This window comes from Erpetoichthys calabaricus, chromosome 13 (genome assembly GCF_900747795.2).
Source record: "Erpetoichthys calabaricus chromosome 13, fErpCal1.3, whole genome shotgun sequence".
NCBI lineage: Eukaryota > Metazoa > Chordata > Cladistia > Polypteriformes > Polypteridae > Erpetoichthys > Erpetoichthys calabaricus.
The window spans coordinates 142,148,437-142,169,565 of NC_041406.2; positions in this window are offsets into that span (position 1 = coordinate 142,148,437).

The following is a 21,129-nucleotide window of genomic DNA, read 5'->3' on the forward strand; positions in this document are numbered from 1 at the left end:
ATACTTTAAATCTGAGATTTACATTTTTTGTCATTATCTTGAATGGTCTGGTCTGGTCTGGTCATTAACATTTTTTGTTCAAGGCTGAAGAAGCATTTCTTCCAAATGGCATGTGGCAGCTGGTACTTCAAATGGCAGAGGAGTTTGCTGAATCTAACGTGATGCAAGCTGAAATGTTCTTCCCTGGGTTGAGTAGAAATGATTCTCCCTTTAGATATGACTTCACCTTAAATAACTTCAAAGAGGACTCGGCAACTTCTTTTAAAAATACATTGATTTGACATAGCCGCAGAATGTGCATTAACGCATGGCAAACCAGAGTCATCCTGAAGCAGCATACGGTGGATTCAGAAACTGTTCAGACTCCTTCTTCACTTTCTGCACACTTTATCGTGTTGTAGATTGAATTTTAAAATGGATACATTTGCCATTTTTGCCCATCAATCTGCACTCAATAACCCATAATGACAAAGTGAACACCTGTCTTCTGAAAGGTCTGCAAATTTATTACAAATCAAAAACTGAATTCTCTCCTTCCTAGAAATATTCAGACCCTTAATTCAGTATTTCATAGAAGCCCCTCTTTCACCAATTCCAGCCTTGAGTCTTCCTGGGTGAGTCTCTACAACCTTTGCAAACCTGGATTTGGGCAGTCAACCCCAATGTTTTTGGCAGATCCTCCCAAGCTCCATTAGACTGGATGGGAAAAAAATCTGTGAACTGCCATCTTCAGATCTCTCCATGCATGTCTATGGGGTTTAAGTCTGGGCTTTAGCTGGACCACTCAAGGACAGTCAGTGTCTTGTCACAGAGCCACTCCAACGTTGTCTCGGCTTTATGCATCGGGTCCTCGTCATGCTGTAAGGTGATCCTTCATCCTAGTCTGGTCAAGTTTTCTTAAAGGACCGCTCTTGATTTGGACAGGGAGTCAGACCATCACCGTGCCATCTATCTAACTACTCAGATCTCTGCATACTTTATGCTGTTGTAGGATTAATTTTTAAATGGTGTCAAGGACCCACGAAAATGTTTGGGGCAACCACCCGTATATTGTTCCTATCTGCAAAAATGGAGATAACCGATGTGTACAGGTTAAAGTCCCAAAAAGAAGTGATGTGCTGGCACAAAGATGGCGGTTTTAAGGGAGAGCGGAGGAAGTGACATCATCAGTGGGGCCAGAACCGGAAGTGATGTCATCTGGGTCAGGGTGGTAGTAACATCATCAGTGGGGGGGCGGAACCAGACGTGGAGTCGTTGAGGTCGGAAGTGACATCATCAGTGGGGGCGGAGCCAGAAGTGACATCATCTGGGCCAGGCGTACATTTCCCATAACTGGCCTGCAGAGAAGTAAGAGAAAGAGTTAGTGCGCTCCGCCGTGCCCTGGTCTGGCATGGAATTCATTCAGGCCATTTAGCTTGCCTCCCCTGCGCATATGTGTGACAGTGATATATTTGACATTTTTGCCCACTAGACTACACTCAATGGACCCTAATAACATGTTCTTAGAAAGGTTTGCAAGTTTATTACAAACTGAAATCTCTCATTCCTAGAAGTATTCAGACCCTTAGCTGTGGCCCTCCAAATTTTGCTCTGGTCCATCCTGTTGGCTTTAATTTCTCCTTGAGATGTTTCTAGAACATGATTGAAGTCCACCTGTGGCACATTGAATTGATTGGACATTGTTTAGAAACATCTCACATCACCAAAACGTTGACACAACTTCACAGACTCAGTTCCAGGTGCAGATTTTCACCAAACCCTTACATCATTTTCTTCTTTATAACAATCGGCAACTCCAACAAACAACTCTCTCCTCCTCCATTCCTCCCAGATGAGCTTCTTCTGCCTCCCCTCCAGAATCGGACTCACCTGGGGGTGGCGGCAAGGCTTCTTTTTAAACTTAACTCGGGAGTTCTTCTGGTGCAATAAGATTACCACCTGAAAGCACTTCAGGTTCAGGCACAACCTCTCTTCGACACGGGAGCCTCCTCCCAATAGCTCCCTCTAGTGGCACCCAGTGACCCCAACAGGGCTGCCCAACAGAACTACATCTCCCATGCAGCCCTGTGGGTGTCCAAATGGGAGACATACCAGAGAGATGCTGTAACCCAGTGGATTAGGGGAACACAGCCTATCTCTGTCCTTCTCCTATGATGGCTTCTTAGGTGCGAAAGGGTCCATGAGCCAACCCAGCTGACATGCCCATCCTTCCACATCCTCCTTTATAGGAGTTCCCATAAGTCACACTGTGTGTCAGGACAATAACCAAGCCATTAAGTCCAAAGAACTCTCTGTAGACCCCCATGATCAAATTTTGGTGAGTCATAGATCCATGGGATAAAACCATTTTTCCAAAGCTTTTGAGTGTTCCTAGGATCACAGTGGCATTGATTATTGGGAAATGGAAGAAGTTTGGAACTCTTCCCAGAGTTGGCTGTCCCGTCAAACTGAGTACCCCCTTGGCTAGGGAGGTGACCGAGATCCCAATGGTAACACTAAAAGAGCTTTAGAAGTCATCTGCAGACATGAGAGAACCTGTAAGAAGGATGACCATCTCAGCAGCCCTCCATCAATCAGATATTTAGTGTTCAGTGGCTAACTCCCGCTTGGAATTTGCTGAAAGGTGTTAAAAGGACTCTGAGGTCATGAGGATGGACAATTCTCAGGTCTGATGAGGCAACACTTGAACTTTTTGGACAGAATTCTAAACACTATGTCTGACAACTCACCACTTGCCTAATACCACCTCTACGGTCAAGCAGGATTGTAGCAGGATCATATTATAGGGACAGAGATAGTGGTCAGAATTTAGGGAAGGATGGGTGCTGCCAAAAGCCGAGGAGAAAACCTGCTCTATAAAGCATGCCATCTCAGACTGGGGTGAAAATTCACAATTCCAGCATGGCATTGACCGGAGGTATACAGCCAAGCCAACACCAGAGTGGCTTCTGGACAAGGGTCTAAGTGTCTTTGAGTGGTCCAGCCAAAGCCCAGGCTTAAACCCAATAGAACATGTGTGGTGAGACCTGAAGAAGGAAGCTTACAGAAGTTTCTCATTCCATCTAACAGAACTTGAGAGGATCTGCCAGGAAGAGCGAGATCAACTGCCCCAATCCCGGTATACAAAGCTCACATGGGCTAAATACTTATATGAAGGAGAGATCTCAGTTTCTGGCATCCTTTTTTAATTCTCTTTGAGATGTGTCTAGAACTTGATTGGATTGCACCTTTGGCAAACTAAATTGATTGGACATTGCATAGCAAAGTACAAGTGTACCTCAGTATTGCGGGTCCCACAATTCACACTGCACATCAGCATTAAAAAATAATCTATGAAGTCCATGGACCTCTCTGTAGACCTCAATGATCAAACTGTGCTGCGGCCTAAAACCATTTTTAATTCTTTGAGCGCTCTCAGGAGCACAGTGGTCTCAATATATGTGAAATGGAAGAAGTTTGGAACCATCAGGACTTTGGGCAAGAAGGGCCTTGGTGAGGGATGTGACCAAGAACCCAATGGTCACTATAAGACTCGGGCGGAGTGGTGGCTCTGAGGCTAGGGATCTGCACTGGCAATCGGAAGGTTGCCGGTTTGAATCCCATAAATGCCAATAGGGACTCTGCTCTGTTGGGCCCTTGAGCAAGGAAGGCCCTTAACCTGCAATTGCTGAGCGCTTTGAGTAGTGAGAAAAGCGCTATATAAATGCAAAGAATTAATTATTATTATTAAGACTGTTAAGAGCATCCAGGTCCCCCATTTTAGGCCTAGTTTAGGCCAAAGCCTTAATTAGCAATTCGGGACTGGGTGAGCTGGGATGAGCATCTTTTGGGCTGGCTAGTGAATGCCTTTGCCTGATCCTTATGGTACTTTTAAAGACCTCACACCCTTTTTCGCCATGTTCTTGTCTCTCAGAACGTTCTTTCTTATGAGGGTCATATCGGGTCCACTCAAATTCTTCCTGACTTTGGCCGATGAGTTTTTCTAAGATGGCTGCTTGTCTGTATGAAGTTTCTAAGTGTGTGAGGTGCTACCTAAACCTTGATATTTGTATTCTTGGCCCTGACTTGAACTGTTTACCTCTTTGAAATTCTCTTTTGTGAAATTTTGAACCCATCAGAGTTGTGAGAGTCTGCTTTGCCAGTCACCGAGACTGTGTTTGCCTGCCTAACATGAATAAAGCGTGCTCTGCAAAACGTGCCCTGAGTGCGCTGGATGCCTGTAAGCTTTGCAGCTGAAGTCGCCTTTCTGGCCTGAAACACCAAACGCCTCATCCCAGCTTGTTGAAATGTGTGACGTGTCAGCTGCTCTTTACAGAACGCCTGCACTCACCCCATTCTCACTTTGCTTTCTCCTTTATTAACACCTTTATTATTCAGTTCCCTGGAGCATTTACAGTTGTTATCTTTTCCAACAGGAACTATTTAGTGGGTTTAATTATCTCGCCACTTTAGTTTGTATTCATCAAGTCATCATGCTGACATATTATACTTGTCATCAAATAATATTTAATGGCATTCTGAAGGTTGTCAAAGATAATTATTACAAGACCATATTCATCTCATGTGGCACATTAGTGAGTGTTGCTGCCTCACAGCTCCAAGTTTCATTTCTGTTGTGGCCAAGAAGAAGTTTTCAAGCTCTCGCCTGACATTTTTGCTTCCTCCTACATCCTAAAGGTGTGCATATCAGAGTGATGAGTAGATGTAAATTGGCCAGGTTTTTACATGTGTGTGTCCAGGACATAGACCAGGGTCCAGTCTAGGGTGGCTCCTACCTCAATTCCAGATGTTGATACCCAAAATATAAACCAATAAGCCACAAAGAGGTGAAGTAAATCACATGGACTACCTTACCACAATGGCACCTGATATGTCTGGCAGCACATGAACAGTCAGTTTTTGAAGGTGATGTGTTGGAAGCAGGAAGAATGGTCAAGCATAAGGATCTCAACAACTTTGACAAGTACCAAACCGTGATGGTGAGACGACTCGGTCAAAGCATCTCCAAAATGGCAGGTCTGGTGGGGTGACCCCGGTATGTAGTGGATTGTACCTACCAAAGGTGGTCCAAGGAAGGACAATCTGTGAATTGGCAACAGTGTCATGGGTGTCCCACAGAATTGCTACTGTAGAATAAATTGTTCAAAAACTTCATGATGGCCGTGAGAGAAAGGTGTCAGAACACACAGTGCATTGCAGCTTGCTGGGAAGCCGCAGTCCGGTCAGAGTGCCAATGATGACCCCTATACACCACCAAAAGTGCCTACAATGGGTGTTTGAGCGTCAGAATTGGACCATGGAGCAATAGAAGAAGGTGGTCTGGTCTGATGAATCATGCTTTCCTTTAGATCTTATGTGCGTCATTTACCACGGGAAGAGATGGCAGCATTAGGTCCTGCCATTCATGTGAATGTTAACTTGGGTTTGTATCACCTACATAGAGATTGCTGTAGGCCCCTTTATGCTTTAAATTTGGAAAACTGAACGTTGAGGAATTATTTCGATAAAGCATTTTTATAAATTATTCAATTAAAGAACTAAAAGACGAATTTGACTCTATTTGAGACAGTGGATGGTTAATGGAGCATCTAGCAGACCCATTCACACCTGGGATTCTGCCACCTCCACAGTTAAGTCTTTTAATGTGCAGAGAGGCTCATGATGAAGTCATTCCCTTGGTTGAGTGTGGCGGTGTGGTCGGCTGCCACTGCCACAGGTCCTAGTGATATGGCACAGGACATGGGGAACGAGGGGCACCCTGTGGTTTTAATTCACGTCTTGATTGTTTCTCGTTTTTCAGCACACTAAACAACCGATCACAAAAAAAAATTGTTTTGATGGTTATTGGCAAAGTTAAATGCTGAAAAAAATATTGTGAAAGCCTTGGAGAATACAACTCCCCCTACCCGGACACGGACGGGCAGAACACACAAGTGTAAAAGCAGCACACTCTTTATTTTCTTCATGGGGCAGTTCTATTCAGAACACAATACACATGGTTCCACACAACAGTAGTGCTCAGTCCCTTCTATCTTTCTGTCTTTTCTTTCTCTCTTCTCTTTTCTTCTCTGCCGCCTCCACTCCTCGACCAGAAAACATTGTCCTCGACTTTCCGACTCTGACTCCTCGAACGAAGTGAGGTGGCCTCCTTTATAGTGCACCAGGTGCTCTCAGATCCTCTTCCAGGCAACACTTCTGGGTGTGGTGGAAGTGTTGCAGTCCAGGGCTCTGGAACTGTCCAGGCACCCCCTGGCGGTGGCCACGGGCCCCCAGCAGGGTTGAAGCCCTCTCATGTTCCGGGGGAGGTATTTCTGTGGATATGTCCTCTCCCCTGGGCCTTCCTTCAGAAGGGCATCCCGACCGGGCAAGGCCCCCGGCCGACCACCACAATATACATTGTAAATCCATAAAGAAGACGGGGAAGGTTCAAACAGCAATTCAATTAGATTCAATTCAATTCAAAAAGAATGAACTTCTCCAAAACCCATTACTGGCAGAGATCCACAGTCACAAATACGGTCAAAAAGAATTATGCTTCCCAAAATCCTTCAATGAGAGCTCCTTAGTCACTTTAAGTCAGATTAATTCAGTTGTCAGGAACAGCTTTTATCATTTCAAGTTAAATTCCAGGCTTAAGTCTTTCCTGTCTTCTAAGGACTTTGAGACAGTTATTAATGCTCAATAAGATTACTGCAGTGCACTATACTTGAGTATTAATCAGTCTGTTCCTCCTCGGTTACAGTTAGTCCACAATTCAGCTGCTTGGATGCCTACAGGAACTGAGAAGGTGCTTATTATAGCGCCAGTTTTGGCCAGTCTCCATTGGCGTTGGGGTTAAGATACCACTTTGGGTTTACAAAGCCTGCCATAGTTTGGCTCCCTGTTATCCTCGCTTTGTCGTGTATCTGTTTTGAGATTTTTAAGATCATCAGGGCAGTCATTTTTGAATATTTTCAGTAGCAGAGCCACAGCTTTAGACAGTCTCTATTCCTGCACCTTCTGTTCAAAAAGACTTGGACAATCTTCAGAACTGGGCGAACCCTTTAATGTGGAGAAGCGTACACGTGGGCAAAAGGAATGTCAGTTATAAATACGAGATGGGAGACACTGAGCTACAGGAAGCAATCTCTGAAAAGGATTTAGGGGTTAAAGTTGACACGGTGTTTACATTGTCTTAGCATTGTGTAGAAGCGATTAAAAAGGCAAATAAAATGTCAGGTTATATCATAAATCAAGGTACTATACAGTATAATGAATTAGTAAGAGTGCATCTGGGGTATTGTGTACAGTTCTGGTCACCACGCTACAAGGAAGACATAGCAGCACTTGAAGCTGTGCAGAGGAGAGCAACCAAGTGCCTCATGGGGCTGAAGGACATGTCCTACTGGGACAGACTTCGAGAATTAAACCTGTTTAGTTTTCGAGCAGAGGAGATTGTATGGGGACCTCATCCTGGTCCTCAGATTCTCAAAGGAATCGATGAAATAGACCCAACAGAATTCTTTCAGCTTAAGGATGAATCACGAACTTGAGGACATCAGTAGATATGAAGGGCAACCGCAGCCAGGAAGCACTTCTTTACAGAAAGCTTTATGATAATCAGAAACGAATGATCGAGACATGGGGATGAAGCAGAAACCTTGACAACCTTTAGGAAGAATCTGGATGAGAAACTGGGAACAGCTTAATTATTAGCCAAAAAATATAACGTGATGGACTGAATGGTCTCCTCCTCCTTCTTATGTTCTTCTGTTGGGGACTTTATGGTGCAGTGAGCTTTGCATTGCACTTACCCCCTCTGAAACATTTACAAGCCTGGGAAGGTTCTAGAAGACAGACAGAGATAAAGAATTGCAGAGGATAAGGGGGTATCATGGAGAGAAACCTGACACATGACTCTGGAGGATGACAGGGAACACAGGAAGAGTGAACGTCACTTTAAAAACAGGACAAGAATAGCCTGTGGCTAGTTTTAGTAACCAGTTGTTGTTACTTTATGAGGCGTTTCCCACAGCCATAACAGTGGCAGGTGATGATTCTTCTAAGAGTACGGCTATGGATTATTCATTGCTAAATTTAAGGGTGCTATTGGTGTTATGAAGTGCAGCTTATCACAATATCCTATCATATTATAATTTCCTTCTCCTTCTTCTTCATTTTATTCAAATACTACTTTGATTATTATTATTATTATTATTATTATTATTATTATTATACCCTCCTCTCGATGCTCTGCAATATGCTGGTGGATTTGTCGGAGATCGACCTCTCAGGCTTTGAATTCAGCTTGTTGTTCAGCTGAGGACTCGTCGAAGTATGCAGGCCGTGCTGAGGAGTGTGATTTCTGGATCTCTTTCGCACTGACTCTACACAAGAATTTGTCCAGCTGCTCTTGGAACCTGGTTATTACTATTATTATTATTATTATTATTATCATTATTAGGTATGTAAGCCCATGCTGTAAAAAGTCCGGACTCCTAGAAACTATTGAAATTGTCAGAAAAAAAACTGAAATGCAGAATCGGTAGTTTTGTTTTGCGGACATACCCTCCCACCCTTGTCTAGCAGCGTCTAAGCGATTTTCTCTCTCCTCGGAGGTTTCTTTTTGCCAATGTGCTCGCCTCGCTTGTGTATGAGCGGCTAAGCAAGTTTCTCTCTCCTCGGAGGTTTCATTTTGCCGATGTGCTTGCCTCGCTTGTCTATTAGCGCCTAAGCGAGTTTGTTTCTGACTCGTTAACTTGGGGCCGCCTTGCCGGCTCTTTGAGCTTCATGCTGTAGCCTCGCAGTTCCGGGGCGGACAGACACGTGTAGACGTTTATATATAAGATTATTATTATTATGTTTATGGTGAAGCCTCGGCGTTAGTATCAGAAAACAACAAAACGTCATCACGACTGTGAATTTGCAGCCCAGGCTGCAGTAACATCATGACGTCATTCACTTTCAAATATGGCCTCCTTCTTCTTTCTAGAAGTTTGTGTAGGACACTTTGAAACTACTTCGCATGTCTTACTCTGTGGTAGGACACATCGTTTTATTGCAATTCATAGGAGTAATTGTGAGATGCTTGACAAATACAGAGAGAGGAGCACAAACCCAACACTAGGGCCTACTTGAAATGGAAACAAACTATCTCTAAAGAGAATTGATTTTTTGACGTGATAATGCATACACTGACCATCGCTGATATATACCATTGCTTCCATGACACCTCTGGTCCTTCTGCTATGATCAGTAAAGGGAACAGCAACCATCCTGGCCTGGTTGACCAATAATTCAAGCTGTTCATCCTTTAATGACCTTTCAGCCGAATAAGAACATAATGCCATTTCCAGCATTCCATTATAATAGTTAGTACTTCATTAGTCCTGAAGGGAAATTTAGTTTTTAGAAATAAATTCAAGGAATATTATAACAAACAACAACAACAGCAAACTCTCCTCAAAACACAAGAATTCCAAAAAATGGCTAAAGATAAGATGGTGTTGAAGACAGCTGAACCCTAGAAAAAAGATAACAGCCAGGATGAAGAAAGAGGAAGAAGAGGAGGAGGAGAAGTATTAGATGGATACCAAACTGCCTGGAGAAAACTCCTACAGAAATGCAGAGAACAAACAAACTCCCCTCAGAGTGTATCCAGGACTTTAGGGGTGTGAGATACCATCTTGCCATTGCTCTTCTACTTCTCTTTAACTTGACTTATCCAAGTCCACAATTTTCGGTTTGTGGAGCTGGCTGCATGTAAAACAATTCTTAGAAGCTTCTTTTAAATGAGAAGGAGGCAAAGTTGGAAATAAAAGACAAAAAAAAAAACCAAAACAACCTTAATCTGTTCAAGGGTCCGGATACTTTTATGAGACCCTGCACTCTGTTTTATTAAGGCTTTTGTGTTTTGGAGTTAATCCTGACACAAAACTTCTAGAAAACTAATTAACTTGTTTAGAATGCAAGGGATTATTGGATTAATCCAATTACATGTGCACAATTCTGAATCTCTTCCTCATGAAAGCGTCAGTTCATTGCATGTGCCGAGCCTTAAAGAATCACTCAGTCTTATTGTCTCTTAGATAAACCGCATTCTGTGGACGTCTATCAATGTTATTGGGACTCTTTATAAAACTTATTTGTTCCCCTCTTTATTTTTAGCTGCCAGGCACAGTGCTGTCAAAATCGATGACATCCTCCCTTTAAAGAAGTTTGGGAAATCGTGACAGTTGCTTGACATTTTTACTTACATCTTAACTGTAAAGGTTAACATCGTCCCATTTACTTGTCACAGCATTTCTCTGGCTATTCAAGGAATTTGCTATAAAAAAGATTACATTACAATAGGAACTGGACAAATGGACAAAGAGCCTGCAATTTGTGAAAGATTGAGGCGCGGTTGTCCTCTTGAACCTCAGATCAGACGTCAGACACCAGATAAAAATCCAATTATTATTTATTTTATAATAATAATGTGCACCAAGCACCCTTCTCTCCACAATACTCATAACCAAATCAATAACCAATACAATAATCAATCCTCCACTCCCAGACGCGTTGCCACCCTTCCTTCCAGCTCAGCTCGACGTCTGGGATTTCCTATGGTCCTTTTATAGTCCTTGACCCGGAAGTGTTTCGCCCTCTCTGTCCACGTGACTAGGAACACTTCCGGGTCATATAAAAACTCTTCTTCACCCCGGAGGCACGTCGTTTCTTCCTGTCATGTGACCATGATGCACCTCCGGGTTATAGGGCACGTAAGATTCTGACAGCCTCCCTACAGCAACTCCTGTTGGCCCCCATGGTATCCAGCAGGGCTGTGCATATAAACTACAAAGTCCATGAGGCCCTGCTGGAATTCAGTGAACATCCATGCTGTCGGGAGAGCTCCACCTGGCGGCCTGGGAGTAAGGGCCGGAATATTTAGCCTGCCATCCACCACAAATTTTAGAATGCATAACTAAGATGCATTTTTTTGCACTATAGATGTGTAATAAATTAATGGCAGTTGTTCTGATGAATTTTCATTGGATATCATGGAAATTTCATTTGGTGGTATTTTAAACTATTATTACTATTTCTTTATTCTGGTCGCTACCGTCTTTTATTGATGCAACAAGTAGTTTGTGTCATGTGGTTGCTAGCAGTGCACGAATAACATATATGGTTTTGGGCCTCGGGACTCTCCATAGTTGGCCGGATGACGTCACCTAGAGAAAACAAAATAGTGGACTTTTTAAAATAAAGGCAAAAGAAAGAAGCTTGGAAGAGGAAATAGAAGGCAGTTCACCACAATCGAGAATGCAGCTCCTCTCAAGTACTTTGTAGATTACCATAGAAAGAGGCGATCGCAGCAAAAGACAACCAATGCATTTTGTTGAGGTTATCTTATGTCTTAATGGTGACTTCCAGGTTAAGTACAAAATAAATCTGGAAGATGGATGAGGGTTATTTGTTCTTCGGCTCAAATCTGCCTCCAGAGTGCCTTTCATTCTCTATTATTCTCCTTTGCCAAGGCACAAGGAAAGACTTGCCCAATTAAGACAGTTTTGGGAGTTAGTGGGTCTCACCATAATCCTAACGGCTGTGTATAAGGTTTATGGTCTGTCATATATGTTTATTTCTCTTTTTTTGGGGGTGGGGTAGGGTGGGGGGTTAACATTACTGGGACTTCAAAAAGAAAACAATAGACTGAAATATTAGTGTTAAGAATTGCCCGCTTGATTTTTTGAGATGCCTAAAGATTAAAAAGAGAAAGCTAAAGTAAGAGCATGTTGTGATAATGACCAATTAACCCCTTAACCGCCCTCTGCCGGATATATCCGGCATCGTAGCTTTATTGCTGACGCCTTACTGCCGGAATTATCCGGCACATTTGCCTGTGGTTATGTGAATGCCTGGTGCGTAGTATAACTGACAGTTTGGTGTGGGTATTATTACTACGTTGTATTTCGACAACTCTGCGGTTGTATTGGCCGCTCACGTGATGTGATTCGAAAGTGAAAGCTGTGAATATGGCGAAACATCAACTGACTTCAAGTGAGGTTTTGCAGGCGATTTTGGACAATAATTCTGATCATGATTGTAGCAGTTCTGAAGAAGATTTTAGCGACAATGATGATCAGCAACGTGCGCTGCATGATACTGTGAATGACGACTCTTCGGATGATGGCGATGAGTGGGTGTATCCCCAGCATCTCAACTGGACTGCTGCCCGTTATCTGAGCCAGATATGAAAGATCCAAACCGTAACCGCTTGTTCAAGCTACGTCCTTTGATTGATCATTTATTTGAAACATTTCAGCAGGTATTTCAGCAGGTAAAAAGTAAAAAAAGTAAATTGTTCAGATTTCTCCTGGCATGGGGAATATTTAGGGAGTTGGCGGTTAAAGGGTTAATAGTGAGTTGGGATATCGAAGAGGTAATGTTCTTAAGTTTGGCCATTCTAGGTAGAACAAAGTTTCCTTTACATTGAAGAAACATTCTGCTTTCTAGCCATAGTCTAAATTGAGAGTACTATACAGCATACCCTGACTAGAGCTGCTGATTAGCTGTGTGCACACTGCATCTCCATTTGTTAATCATTAGAACAGAAATATACCACATATGATATTTAGAATTCATTACCTACCCTACTGTACTGTTCTGTTTCTCTTCTCGGTATCCTGATGTGGCACTTGGTGACATTGCTCTACTGCCACACTGTTCTCCTGTACATGGAAAAGATACCTCGGATAAAGGAGCACTGAAGTCAACAGGTGGAAAATTTGTCTCATCAGATTGGGTGGCCAGAACAGACTCCACTATAGTGTGCCAGACGGCTGGGGACCCTACCCAGCCGGGACGCCTAGACGGTTCTTGAGAGGGACGATACCTCCCTTGGGCCACGAGAGGGCAGCCGCCTGGGTCTGCTTGTGGGCCACTGGAACGGAGCTGGGAAGCTCATCCCTATGGGAGGACGTGGCCACTGCCAGGGGGCGTCCGGACAATTATGGAACCCTGGATGGCAGCACTTCCGCCACACCAGGAAGATATCCCAGGGGCACCCGGAGTGCTTCTGGGTACTCTCCTGACACTTCCACCACACCAGGAAGTGTCGTCAGATGGAGCATGTGGAGCTCATCCGGGTCATTATAAAAAGGGGCCGTCTCCCTCCAGTAGACGAGCTGGAGTTGGGAGGAAGGAGATGGAGCTAGTGAGGAGGGGAGTGGAGATCAAAGATAAAGAGAAAGAGACAAGACTGTTGGTGATAAGGCATTGTGGTGCTTAAAGTAATAAAGGAGTGTGCTTTTGGACATTCTGGTGTCTGTCTGTCTGTGTCCGGGGGCTGGCTTTCTACAATAGGAAGACCAGCAGAGGGTGGGCAGCCAGTTTACATAGGAATCCAGGACTGGGACTTTGTGTTTGACTTCTTCTCTTACAATTTTCCTAGATGGCAGCTCATCCAAATATCAGGCATTCTGGGAAGAAGAGGCGGGTTCGAGGTGGATGGACCCTGGAAGTGACATCACAGATTGAAAGGTCTTCCTTTCTGCAGGGGTAAGAGAAGTGAGATCATTATCGTGCAGCGCCATCTCCTGTCTTAGCAGAGAATTACCATCATCCAGGCCTTTAAGGAGTTTCTCATGTGCACGTATATGGGAACAGATATTGTTGCTTTAAATTCATGTTACTTGGTTTCTACTTTGTTTTCTGTGTGTTTTAAGATATCTGCATTTATATGTGTACCAGTTCTGTATTTAGTGATTAGTTTAGCTTATCCTTGTATTTCACTTGTGAATTTGTTCACAGCACATTGGATTGAGGAGCAGACAGACAACTACATCTTCTAATTCAAGCTTTTTCTGACAGGCAAACTGCAGTGGAGCCAAGTGGACTCATACTGTAGGTCTTGTACGGTCCAGAAAATGGACTTTTCAGAGGCTGGTCCTGGACCATATAAGTCCTAATGTGAAAGACCACTTGGGCGGTTTGCCTATCAGAAAAAGATTGGAACAATTGGAAGATGCAATCGTCTGTCTGCTCCTGAATGGCTTATTCCCATCTGGACAAAGCTGGCAGCACTGTTAGGATTATTTTTTGATTTCTCCACTGCCATATCTGTTAGGGTTACATAGAAGTGGATGAGCCTCTAGTGTATAGCGGACTAAATAAACCAGCTAAGATTCACACCGATTTATTTATTTTTTCAGTGGGGATCCCAGGAACGCACCCAGCTTTGGTTCCGACTCACACACACTCCCTCGCAGAGGCAAAAAAGCCACTGGTAATAAAACAGAATGTATTAAACAATAACACATGAAATATATTGTGATGGATGGCCGGCGAGAGTTTCTGGCCCTCACCCCCAGGCCGCCAGGAGGAGCTCTCCCGACAGCATGGACAGGCCCCGAATTCCAGCAGGGCCTCATGGATTATGTAGTTTTTATGCACAGCCCTGCTGGATACCTTGGGGACCACCGGGAGTCACTGTAGGGAGGCTTGTGGACTCATATATGCCCTATAACCCGGAAGTGTGTCATAATCCCATGACAGGAAGAAACGATGTGCTCCCAGGTTGAAGATAAAGACTGTTTACCCTGACCCGGAAGGAATAAGGACTTGTGGGTAATGGAACAGAAACACCTCCAGGTCAGGGGGTATAAAGGACTCTGGGAAAGCCCAGACATTGAGCTGAGCTGGGAGGTAGGGTGGCTAAGTGTCTGGGAGCGGAGGAGGGAGTATTGTGATTATTGTATTGAGAATAGTATTGATTATATGAGTAGTGTGGAGTGGAGGGTGCTTGGTGCACGTAATTATTGTATAATAAACCATAATTGTACTTTTACCTGGTGTTTGAAGTGGTACCTGAGGGTTCAAGAGGTGGATCAGAACCTCTACTGCTACAATATGCAAACTACAATGATTCCTCCCCAGTTTCCCTTATGGCGATATACAATAAAAACGAACTCAACAATAACAAACTACTAACAAAAAACAGCAACTGATGGAATGAAGTGATGGAAGTAGACAGTCCAGAGATCAGCTCACTGTATGTGAATGTAAAGGTCAGTCCTACCGGTAATTCCTGATGAGATGATAACGTGTGAATGGGATCAGGAGCGCTCCTTCCTTTCTTCTGAAATCCTCAGACATTCCTCATGCAGCAGGAAGACACCAGACAGTCCATACACCCAAAACCAGAGATGATCTCCAGGACAAAACAACAATCCACAGGTAGCAAACAAGCAGACAAATCCAAACACGAAACACAAAAGACTCTTTTTCCTCTCTGTAGAACTGGCCTCCTTTTAAATGTTGGGCCCACCTCCTTGTCCCCAGCAGCCCCTGCACCCTGAGCAGGTGACCAATCAGAGCCACTGTAAGAACTCCTGGGAGTTGAAATTTCATTCCCCAGTAGCATCGCTACAAGTGTCCTGAGTCATGGATTACCTTGTGAGGCTCAAGGACTGTGTGAGCAACACTGGAGCACCACAAGGAACAGGCCTGTCACCTTTCATATTCATTCTGTACTCCTCGATAGCAGAGCATGTCACCTGCAGAAACTCTTCAAATGGGACGTATTGATATGGAGGGTGAGACAAAGGAGAGGAGTCAGGTGGAGAACTTTAACAATTGTCTACAACTTAAAGTCAGCAGAACCAAAGAACTGGAGATTTGAGACCTCTACGCCCCATCAGTATGTGGAGGGGGTACTTGGGGTGGGGTCCCACATCAGTGTCAGGGTGGACTGGTCTAGTAATCCAGAGAAACTACAGAAGAAAGGGCAGAGCAGAGCCGACTCTTAACGCTGTATTAGATTTGGACATTTTTAGAAAGAAATGACGGGGTGAAGTCACTGAAGCAAAATCCACAGTAGACCCTCGACTCACAACCAGGCACTGTAATGTGCTGCCTGACAGCCGTGTTACAGTAAGTACTCCATATAAAGAGAGAAAATCTGTATGCAGCTAGCATATAGTGCCAGTATAATTATATTGTATTAATTACTTCATCATTACAGGAAAGAAATGAGTGGGTATTCTGTTATCATTGTAGTGCATTTGTGATCCTTTCAGCCCTTGTTAAGCTGTAAAGCGTATTCAGCAGGAATTGGCACGGATATCAATACCACTTTGCTAGTGCCCTTCCTCTTCAACCTTTATTAATTTTAAAACTTTTTACTGGAATGAAAAATAAAAAGAATCCTTGTGAGCCCTTACAATGTCCGGCCAGTAAATGTCGGTGCTTTGAAAGCTTTTTAAGACGAGCCACACTTCCACGACACAACGCTCCCCGTAACAAGTCGGCAGTCTCTGCCAAAGGAACTGCAGGCAATTACATTATTGTTTGCACTACTTAATTTCTAGGGACAGGAGGCATTTTTATAGCAAAAATCTGCTGATCGTCAGCTTTTATACCTCTATGATTCTCTGGTAGGGACCACCTTATTGTGCCCTTTAATTTTTCCATTAATGATGCAATCATTTATCTCTGTCCTTTTCCATGTTCTGCCTTATTACTTTACTGCTCAGTAGTACTTTGCATTTTTGCAGCTCCATTAGTCCCCCCATCATGAACATTTGTGAACTTTTTTTATACAAGTGAGAGATAATTAAATAGTGCCTTTTAGTATCTTTGTAACCTTTCAGGTATTTCCAAGAAAATAAAAAATCATTTTTCCCCTTGATTTTGGATTCAGTTGTCATTGATGTTCCATATATTTTTGGAATATCTGCCCGTACTTGGATTATATTGTGAAAGCAAAGTTGTCATAGGCGTGCTGTGCGTGATCACGGTGGGAGAACATGGGTTCTAGTCTTCAAGGAAAAAGAGGATTTCATTCAGTGACGTATGGCTTTGTATTGTAGCGGTGATGACATACTGAAAATATCATTTGATATTGTCACGTCTGAGTTGCTGACTTCCACAAAAGACAGGCAGGAGAGGGCCGAGCAAACGGAACTTCTATTTTGGCACTCAAACTTTATTCAACATCAATTTGAACGTGAGGTACGAGTTAACTCTTATCTCAGTGAGGCTATTGCAAGATGAATATTTTGATGATAATGACAATTAACTCTTTTAGGGCTAATTTTGTTTTTGTTTCTTTTCTCCCAGGGCTGAATATTTTTCCAAAAACTATCCATCCATCCATTTCCAACCCGCTGAATCCAAACACAGGGTCACGGGGGTCTGCTGGAGCCAATCCCAGCCAACACAGGGCACAAGGCAGGAACCAATCCCGGGCAGGGTGCCAACCCACCGCAGTTTCCAAAAACTAACATTTTTTTAAAAAAGAACACAAAGCAATTGTTTAACATATCAAATCAACAAAAAATATTTACTTTTGACAAATGTTACTGTCTTGCATGTTGTATGAGCCTGAATTCTCTATGATTTCACATACATTTCACATACATTTTACACAGCAAAGTCTGATCTCGCTCAAAGCAGCCAATTTCAGTCATTGCCACATTGCACTCCTTACAATACGTGTTGCTTTGGTGCCTATTTTTCAATTGTCTCTTGCTGCACTTTCTCACATATATTGTTAGTGTGTACTGTAGAGAGACAAGTCACCCATTTGCCATCGTGCCATGCCACTGCCACCAGTTTTCTGCCTGCATGAAAACCGTATTGTCACCTCTTTTCATCTTCTGAAACTTTATGAACTTTATGTATGGCATTTTAGCCTGGCTCACCCCATGGGATTTGCTTCTGTTTATTACAGAAGTGAATAAAACTTTGCAGCAGCACGTACCTAAGCCACCAGGGGACAAAACACGTTTGGACCAATGCTCCCTGAAGTTATATCACCAGTTCTGTCCCATCTCTATTTGTAATGCCACAGCGCACTTCATCTCGTCTTTCGTTGTGGGTTTCCACTTTGAAAAACGAGAATGCGATGCAAACGCAGCCCGCGATTCAAAAAAAATCTCTGCCTACCTGTTTGTCTCGTCTGACAGTAGCTGAAAAGCAGCATCAGGAGAGAGCAGCCTGAAGTACAGCAGCTGGTGATCTGTCGTGTCCAACAGCAAGCCATGCCGTCTTGTAAACTCCGGTAGCCAGATCAGCTCTCAACGGATCAATGTCTGTGTATTTATCCCATGCGAACCTTGCCGTAGATGCATCGGCTGCGCGAAGGCACTCAACTGGCAGCAGATCCGCTGGCGCGGCATCGGCTGGTGTCTGATCAGCTGATGCCTGCTTCTCACTCTCTTGCTCGATCTCCTGATCACTGCCAATAAAGTCCAATTCTGAAAAATCAAGAGTCCGACTCCGCGATAATGCGCAAAACAACGTCTGCCAAGTGTTTTCTTTTCTGCACTTGCTTCGCTGCCTTTTCACATGTTGGTGCCATCTTGCCATTGTTTACATTTCGCAACTCACGCACACGCAAGGTTTAGTTGCCGAGTCAACGAGTCTAGCATTCCTCCAAGCACAGAGGGAATGCCTGTGACGTGACAGTGAGATTTGTCGCCATTAACAGCTGATTGTCGCCCCCTGTCCCTGGGTGTCGACTTTTGTCGACATTCGCCTTCAACCCCTCCTTTCGCCCTAAAAGAGTTAATCAAGATAGTGACAATGAACTGGACGATGTGCAAGATTAGATTAGGCCAAATTTCCCCTTGGGGACAAATAAAGTTCTACCTATTATCACACGTGTGTCTGAGGATCTCCTCCTGAGCTCATCCAAGGTATGTAATAACCCATCAGAACAGGAGGGGGTGCTATTGCTAACACTATGCTCTTCTTTCTCTTCTGCATCAACCGAAAGCTGCCCAGTGTGGGCACTTGACTCCGCCCCTTCTTGAGGGCGTCGCCTTTAAGAACCCGTGAGACGGAAGTATTGACTGCCTTTAAACTAATTTTGCTCCTTACCTTACTATTGAGGCGGCACGGTGGCGCTGCTGCCTCGCAGTTAGGAGACCCGGGTTCGCTTCCCGGGTCCACCCTGTGTGGAGTTTGCATGTTCTCCCCGTGTCTGCGTGGTTTTCCTCCGGGCGCTCCAGTTTCCTCCCACAGTCCAAAGACATGCAGGTTAGGTGGACTGGCGATTCTAAATTGGCCCTAGTGTGTGCTTGGTGTGTGGGTGTGTTTGTGTGTGTCCTGCGGTGGGTTGGCACCCTGCCCGGGATTGGTTCCCTGCCTTGTGCCCTGTGTTGGCTGGGATTGGCTCCAGCAGACCCCCATGACCCTGTGTTCGGATTCAGCGGGTTGGAAAATGGATGGATGGACCTTACTATTGTTGTCCTTACTATATGTAGAGGATAGGAAGATTTGGAACAAGATGATCTGCTGTTGAAACCCCTAATGGGAGCAGCTGAAAGAAGAAGAAGCCCTACTATTGATCCTCTTGTTTATTGTTAGTCCCTGGCCTGGGCAAAGATTCCAAGATGAGTGTTCGTTTTTTATTTGTTCTGGACTGATGACCCAGTTGGTGTCCCAAATATTGTCAAACTAGCCTGTCATTCTTGCACTTGGACCACACAATCTATCTCTTAGACAAACTTTATTAATCCATTAGGGAAATTCAAATGCACACAGCAACCGAAACACAAAAAACAAGAATACAGACTCGCAGGACAGATAATACAGCCAATCGATAATTTCACAAGTACATTGAGTGGAAGCATTGAATTACCTGATAGCAGTGGTCAGAAAAGACCCCCAGACGCCCTTTTAAGTACACCATGGTGGAATGAGCCTGTGGCTAGAACTGGAGAGGACGGAGGGGACTCATATCATAACTCATATCTCAGTGTGTTGTCACCATAGAACCAACCAGAGCTTTGCTGCCACATCTCAGTTACCTACTATAGTGCTGCCACCTAGTGGACAGCCATGGAATGTTTCTTTTTTTTTTTGGCGGCAACAGTTCATAGTTATGTCATTGCAATAATTGTATGAAGGTGCTGACATTGTGAAACAATTAGATTTGTTGCAAGATGAATATTTTGATGATGACGACAGTAATCAAGACTGCAACATTCAATTGAAGTTGTGGAATCTGTAGGCAATGGCACTGATGTGGATCGCTGCCCCGAGGGCATTTCTTCATCTCAAGGCGTCCGACTCATCACGACTGTGAGATCAACACGACATGGACATTCTGCCATCCCCTGAGCGCAAACAAACAGTCACCAGATACCACATGTGTTGTGTGCAACAAGCATGGACAGTGCAAAGACACGTGTTACATTGGTGGCACATGAGTGTCTAAGCGTGGTGTCATGCTTCAAGGACTCTCATTCAAATGATGGTGCAAATAAAGTTATTAAAAGCTTCTTTACATTTTTTGATAGAGTTGCTGTTGATAATAAAACCATTACTTTCTAATACATTTCTTGACATTTTTTTATGAGATTTGATAGAGTTCATTATTTATCACATAGGTATAGACTTGCACTGCAGCACCCTGATAATAAATTGTCTAGCATTCAATGTTTTCATTCAAACACAGTGGACAACTTCTTGGTGGTCTCCATTACAGCAATTCCTGTTCTTGAGTTGAGGACTCGCAAGGGTTTTCTTCCAGGGGAATTGACTGTACAAAGAAAGGCACAGCAGGGGCTGGGCAGGGTACAGAGGCAATATGGACTGGCTTTAAAGACTCACAGCGATGTGCGTGAGCATGAATGGGACCTCCTGACCTGGACCTGCAGGATTTTATGTATTGGGCCACTGGCACATGATTGGCTGATTTGATAATTGCACCGATGAGCAGGCGTGCAGCAGGGCCTAACAATTTGCCTGGGGAGTGTAAATAAGGAGAGTCAATGTGCCCACCTGAGGGGTTGACGTGTTGTGCGCTCAGCGGGTGCTTTTCTGCTTCCCAGAGTTTGACAGACTGGTTTTATGAGTGACCGTAGCCTTTCTGTCAACTCGACCCAGCATGGCCACTCTCCTCCACAAGGTGTAGCCCTCTGCAGAACTGCCACTCACTTGGAGTTTCTTTTTTTGTTTTTTGTACCATTGTGAGCAAACTGTAGAAACTCCCAGGAGATCAGCAGCTCCATCCCGCCTGGCACCAACGTGGTTAAAATCAATGAGGTCTCATTTTCTTCCCCATTTGTGTTTTTGATGTGAGCATGATCTGGACCTCCTGAGATGGATCTGCAGGATTTTATGCTTTGTACTGCTGCCACATGATTAGCTGCT